This window comes from Canis lupus, chromosome 3 (assembly GCF_011100685.1).
Source record: "Canis lupus familiaris isolate Mischka breed German Shepherd chromosome 3, alternate assembly UU_Cfam_GSD_1.0, whole genome shotgun sequence".
NCBI lineage: Eukaryota > Metazoa > Chordata > Mammalia > Carnivora > Canidae > Canis > Canis lupus.
In genome coordinates this window covers 52,133,354-52,140,477 of record NC_049224.1, presented here as the reverse complement: position 1 = coordinate 52,140,477, position 7,124 = coordinate 52,133,354, and the positions used below count along the sequence as shown (strand labels likewise).

The 7,124-nt window shown below is 39.3% G+C and overlaps 1 pseudogene; it reads right to left on the bottom strand.

Annotated features, from left to right (window-relative positions):
• Window positions 1-211: 211 nt before the first annotated feature.
• Window positions 212-744, bottom strand: LOC100682585 (annotated as a pseudogene).
• Window positions 745-7,124: the final 6,380 nt, after the last annotated feature.

Here is a 7,124-nt window from a genome sequence, read left to right as displayed (position 1 = left end):
ATGCAAGGATTTTTATGTTGTTCTTTTTTTTCTTTTTTTGTTAAACAGTGAGAGCAAAATAACTTACTGGAATATAAAGATAAGAGCTGACTGAACATGCCACTAATGGAGAGAGGGGGTATTTTCACAGAAGCAGTATTTTCCCCCATCCCATCTCCATTTGATGTCAATCAAAACATACCATTGGCCATTTAGTTAAAAAAATGCAATATGCTTGTGCACATACACAGTTACTTTATGTACAATAAAGGAATGGGGAAGGGGAAAATGAAAGAATAGAGAAAACTATACTGTAGTAGTCAGGATGTGGTGGAACCAAATTACGGCTTTCTATTTGAGAATGTCTTCTTGGTCTGGAGGAACAGAGTTCTAGAGTAAAGTAGCAGGTTCCCTTTTTAGTAGACACATTCTGTCTGCTGCTGGAACACATCAATTGTATCTTTATCCTCCATTTCCAACTGTGCAGGTGTGTCTGTTTCATTGATTGGCTGCCCATCAAATCAGAATCTGATCCGCCTCATTGACAAACCCTGTCATTCACAATAGGCTTTCATTAGTTTACTAAGTGGTGTATGCCTCTTAATCTTAAACTGCACCACAGAACCATCCTGCCCCGCCACCTTCAAATTAATATGATCATTGTTCTCAGTCTTCACTCCTTCCTTGGGCTTTTCGACGGCCATGGCGAGTGCCGGAGTCTCCTCAGCTGCCGCTTCACAAAAGAGGTACCAGGTCCGCCTATCAGATGAGATTAAGAACAGATTAGACAGAATAGAAAAAAGGATGAGTGAGCTTCAAGACAGGCCAATGGAAATTATCTGAACTGAAACAGAAAGAGAGGAAAAATGAAAATAAAAGAATAAGATCTCAATAACCTTTGAGAGGTATTTGAAGGAGTTTAGAATACATGTACTTGGAGCCCTGGGATGGCAAGATAGGGGCTTGAGGGGAGATAATAAAACCAAGAGCCTAAGAGCATAGATAGGGCACGAAAAATATTTGAACAAATATTGACCAAAATCTCCCAATTTGATCAAAGACAGCAATTTACAGATCCAAAAAGGAGAGCAAACCCCAAGGGAGATAAATACAAATAAAATCACACATGATCAAAATGATGAAAGCAATAGATAAGTAAAAAGTCTTAAAGACAGCTAGATAAAAACTCTAGAGAGGCAGCATAAAGGAAAATGATAAGAATAACAGCTGACTTCTCATAAAAAATAGTCAAGAAGAGAATGGCATGACATATTAAAATCCATCAACTTAGGATTCCATATCTAATATAAAAATCTTCCAAAAATGAAAGTGAAATAAATAAGAAAAAATGAAGGCAAAAAATAAGGGTATTATCAGATAAATGGTATTGCATGGAAATTTGAATCTGTAAGGGGAAATAAAGAGTGATTAAATGGTAAATATATGGGAAAAAAGAAAGATTATTTTCTTAAAATATAATTCTTTAGCATAAAGACAATAACAATGTATTATGTAAAAGGTAAATATATGACAACAATTGCATAAAAGGGGGAAGAGTAAATGGAATTTTACTATTATAAGTTTTATGTGAAGTTGTGTAACATTAATTCAAGGTACACTGTGATAAATCAAGTATGTATATTATAATTCTATGAGAACCACCAAGAAGTAATGCAAAGAAGTATGGCTTAAAAGCCAATGGAAGGGGGCACCTTGGTGGAATAGTTGGTTAAATGTCTGACTCTTGGTTTCAGCTCAGGTTGTGATCTCAGGGTCGTAAGATCCAACCCTATGTCAGCTCAGCATGGAGTCTGCTTGAGAATCTCTCTTCCTCTCCCTCTTCCCCTCTCACTCATGCTTTCTCTTTCTAAAATAAATAAATAAATCTTTTTTTTAAAGCCAATGGAAGAGATAGAATGGAATACTAAAAATTATTTACTCAAATGATAATAGGAAAAGAAAAACAGAGAAACAAAAAAAAAAACACAGGGAAAATATCAAAAAATAGTAAGATGATAGAACTAAATCCACCATATCAATGCATTTGTCAAATGTACATGGACTAATACTAAATACTCCAACTACAAGAGATATTAGAGGGATATAAAAGTAAGACCCAATTATATGCTTTTTATGAGAAATCCACTTTCTTCTTCTTTTTCTCTTTCTTTTTTTTTTTTTTTAAGTAGTCTCCATGCCCAGCATGGAGCCCAACACAGGGCTTGAACTCACAACCTTAAAATTAAGACCTAAGCTGAGATCAAGAATCAGCAGTTCAACCAAGTGGGCCACCCAGGCACCCTAGAAAACCACTTTCAATCTAGGGACATAGAGAGGTTGAAAGTAAAGGATGGAAAAATATATAACTTGTAAACACTTAGCAGAAGATACTATATTAATATGTCAATATCAGAAAAGTAAAGAATATTACAGATATAAAAGGATCATTTCATAATAAAAGGACCAATTCATTAAGAAGATATAGTAATCCTAAATGCATACCCCCCGAATGACAGGCTGCAAAAATACATGAGTGAAATATTGGTGGGAATAAAGGGAGAAAAAGAATTCTACAATCACAGTTGGATATTTTAATATCATCTCAGTGTAATTCATAGAACCAGTAACCAAAAGAAGTTTATAGAAAATTTGAACACTATGAACTAATGTGATCTAAGTGACAATTATAGAACAGCACATCCAACATCTGTAGAATGTACAATCATTCTTTTCCAGTGCATATGGGATGTGTACTATGCAGATCATATACTGGGCCATAAACTAGTCTTAGTGAATTTCAAAAGATTGAAATAATACAGAATGTGTAACAAAAAAACATTTGGAAAATTCCCGAATATTTAAAAATTAAACAGTGTACTTCTAAGAAAGCCATAGGTCATGGAAGTCATCATACAGGAAATTAGAAAGTACTTTGAACTGAATGATAATGAAAATACAGCATGTAAAAATCTGTGGGATAAAAATAAAGCATGATAGCTTGAAATTCTCATATTAAGAAAAAGTTTAAAATCAATGATCTGACTTCCACCTTTTAGAAGCTAGAAGAAGAAAAGCAAATTAAACCTAAAGTTAATAGTGTAAAGGAAATAATATAGATAATTCTAGAAATCAATGAACTAAAAAGGAGTCAAAGAAAATGGAGATAATGGAAGAGTTAGTGAGCTTGAAGATGATGAGTAGAAATTGTATAATATGAAGCAGAGAGAGACAAATGACTGAATAAAACAGAGACTAGAGGGGCACCTGAGTGGCTCAGTCAGTTAAGCATCTGACTCTTGACCTCAGCTCAGATCTTGATCTCAGAATTGTGAGTTTGAGCCCTGGGTTGGGCTCCAAGCTGGGCATGGAGCCTACTTAAAAAAGAGAGAGAGAAAGAGAGAGAGACTAGAGCATCAGATACCCTTGGGACAACATCCAATTGTCTAACATCTGTAGAATCGGTGTCCCAGAAAGAGAAAGTGAGGCAGAACCAGAAATGTTTGAAGAAGCAATGACTGAAATTCTCCATTTAGTGAAGACTTAAAGGGACACAATCAAGACGATTGATGAATCCCAAGAATAAATACAAGCACACTTCATTTTATTGTGCTTCACAGACATTGTGGGTTGTTTGTTTGATTTTTCAAGTTGCAGGTTAGTGGCCACCCTGCATTGAGCTTCTATTGGTGTCATTTCCCCACCAACATCTGCTCACTTTTTGTCTCTTTCACATTTTCGTTATTCTTGAAATATTTTGAACTTTCTTTTTATTACATTTGTTATGGTGATCTGTGATCAGTGATTACTACTTCCTGAAAGCTCAGTTAGTGGTTAGCATTTTTTTAAACAAATAGATCCTAGGTCCTTATGCCAGTGAAACCAATAGGAAAAGAAAGAAGTCATAGGGCAGGGGCAGTAATTGACTCTGATTACCATGAGGATCCAGGTTTGCTGTTACATAATGGGGACAGGAAAGAGTATGTCATGAAGATAGAGGATTCATTAGGGCCATATTTTGGTGCCACTCACTGTGTGCCTGTGGGCAACTCTAGCAACAATGGTTCTACAAGGTTGGGGCAACTAAGGATTCAGACCTATTGAGGTAGAAGTTCTAGGTCACTGTACCAGGGAACAGTCCAGGTCAGCCAAAATGGATGCTGAATGAAGCAGTGATGATTATCAGTTATAATGATCCCAGGACCAGCTGCCATCATACAGCTGTAGCAAGTTTGGCCTGCTAACCGCCTGTAAGTCTTTTCACATGCCATCACCTTGAAGAACTGGATTTTAATCTCACTTCTTGTGGAAGAGTTGAAAGTGTCCTGTTCTGATATGGGGGATACATATGTTATAAATAGGAAGGAGTGGATCTTAAAGGCACAAGGAGTGGACTATACTGGACTCCATTTGTATGCCACTCTAGGTCCATGTGGCCACACCTTCCCTCTTCCTGGGCCTTGGTTACTTGCCTTGTCTTGCAGCTGAGCAGAGCCAGTAAGAGCCCAGCATATTATTCCCACAACTCTGGCTCTGTAATCACTCCCACTACAGATGGAAGGAAGATCCTAGAAGACACTACTGCATAATGAGATTGCTGTGCCCCAGACCCCCAGAAGCTCTGGCTCCTCTAGAGGTTGCCTGGGGAGACCATGTCACACATCTCAGAAGAGCTGAATTTGACCAGTGGGATATGAGGGCCAGGAAGCATCATTAGCCAAGTTCTGTTTCATTCCTCTGCACAAATGAATGAGGAAGAGGTGTGGCAGATGAACTGTTAAGATCTAAAGATGACCTGCCAGATTGAGCAATCAGTTGTATTTGCTGTGAAATGTGGCATGCTTCTTAAATATCCTCTTTTTATTTGCTCTCCCTCTTTCCTTGTGTCTGTCCCCTTTTTTTCTGGAATTGCACTCTCCAACAGAATATTAGTGTGTAAGCCTCTCTCCCAGGCAGGATGTCTTTTCCAGGGACCCTGGGTTAAGACAGTAGCATGTTGTTGATGAGGATGCTGATGTGATTCTGATGAGGTTGGGGGTAGTGGTGGTGGTGATGGACAGTGATGGGTTTCCTGCTGTGGGTAATGATGATGGTGGTAGTGCTTGTAATGGTGATTAAATTATAAGGACGATGGAAGCCTGGCAAGTCAAGGGTATGGTGGATTGTATAACTAGTTAACTCCTATTTGATATCCTCTCTCTAGTACTCCTCCCTGGGGAAGGATTATATATCCCTATCCCTTTGAACCTAATCATGGCCATGGGACTTGCTCTAGCCAATCAAGAAGCTCTAGAAGCCAACATGTACTTCTGACAAGTTCACTTTCCTTTTGCCTTGGTGATTGTCAATCTCCAGTAGTAGCTGCTCCTTTGGTTCTTGGGGCAGAGCCATAACTGACCTGTGACAGAAATGTAGCACGAGTGGGAAATCATCTTATTATCAAGAGTCAAGGAGATTTTAAGGAGTTTGTTACCAGCACATAATCTAGTGCACCCTGACTATATGAAAGAAAGGAAGTCTGAGAAACAGACTTTTGGGACTATGTGCCTTTGGAACTAGTGGTAAATAGGAAAAAACCCTGTCTTAAAAAGTTTTATTCTCCCATGGATCAACTTTCTTGATAGAAGTTTTGGGAGACTCCTAACCCATTTGAATCTGGCCAAAAGAGAAATGAGGAAAACTTTTTGTGGGTGAGGCAGCTGCTAGGTGATGCCACACTTGCATGGCTATATTAGTGGGCTTCTTCTCAAGCTTGGGAGTTCTGCACAGTTTTCAAGAAATGCATTCCTGTGCACACTGGTTGCAATGGAGCTGGGGAGAGGAAGATGGGTCCTCAGGCTGGGGAGCCTAGGGGTGGAGTGTCTCTGGATGTGCTTGGCTAATACAATCAGTTCTTCAAGGAGAGAGCTGTTCTCTGCTTCCCCCACCAGCCCAGAGGGGGTTCCTGCTAATTGTTAGCTCAGGTTGATTCCCATTAATGCCCTTTATTTATAGGCAAATGAGTTGATTATGGAAAGAACGGTGTTCTCTTCCTAGTTTTGTGCTTCGTTTTCTATCTGCTAGTGTTCTGGGTCTGGAGTGCCAAGCCCTGTCCTTCTGAGTGGCTGGATTGGATTGAGAAGAGGAGGGGGCATGTGTGTATCTCTCAGGGGAGTGGGAGATAAGGGACAGAAGATTGCTTCCTTAGGAGCAGTCAGGGTGGAGACTCAGAGAGGAATGATCCAATTGAGTTTGCATCCTCCTCCCTTTCTCCACCTCACCCAGAATATGCAAATTATGATTCAAAGGAAGAGCTGGGGAGACAGTGTTCTCTCCCTCTGGAGGACTAATAATGCTCCCTTGCTAGTGGGAGGAAGCACACCTGACGCCAGCTATCAGAATTTGCGACTGCCTAAAGGCACATGCTCTGTGCTCCTTGACCTATATTTTCTTTGTAAAGGAGGTGGTGGGAGGTGGGGGGTGAGAGAAGGAAAAGTGGGAAGCCTGTGGATATTCATGCAGTCAACATCCATTTGCTGAGCACCTACTATGTTTTACTCTCTTGGGTCATGGAAGCACCTAGAAAAAAGACAGTCTCTCATAATATTCACATTCCAGCAAGGAAGACAAGAATTTGAACGATTAAAGATGGATCCATGAGAGCTTTAACCTGAGGCCTGACCTTGCTGGATGAGCAAGGTCAAAGAAAAAGTGTTTAAGAGGAGATCTGGAAATGAGTAGCAATTTGTGTTAGGGAATGCATTTATAAGAAATATGTACCTGTGCATGCATGTGGGAGTGCACACACCCAGGTGCACATGCAAAACCCTGGTTAATGAGGTAAATGAATTAGCACACAGAGGAAAATTTTCCAGATTGCCAAGTTTATAATTCATTGAGTACCTAGGTGATTTTATTGCTGACAAATTAGATGTAGATTTTTTTTTTTACAAAATTAACTTTTTGTTTTCCTGCCCTCTTAGGCAGCCTAAATATGGCTTTCTTCATATTTCAGGGACCCCACTGTGAATATCATGACTATTGTGACTAACTGATACTTGGAGAGAGTGCTTTCTCAGGATTTATTTAGGGGTGTATAATGACTTTATCCCCCTGAGATGGCCTCAGACTGCTTTGCTGTTTGAGTTCTTCTGTCTGCTTTTTATAGT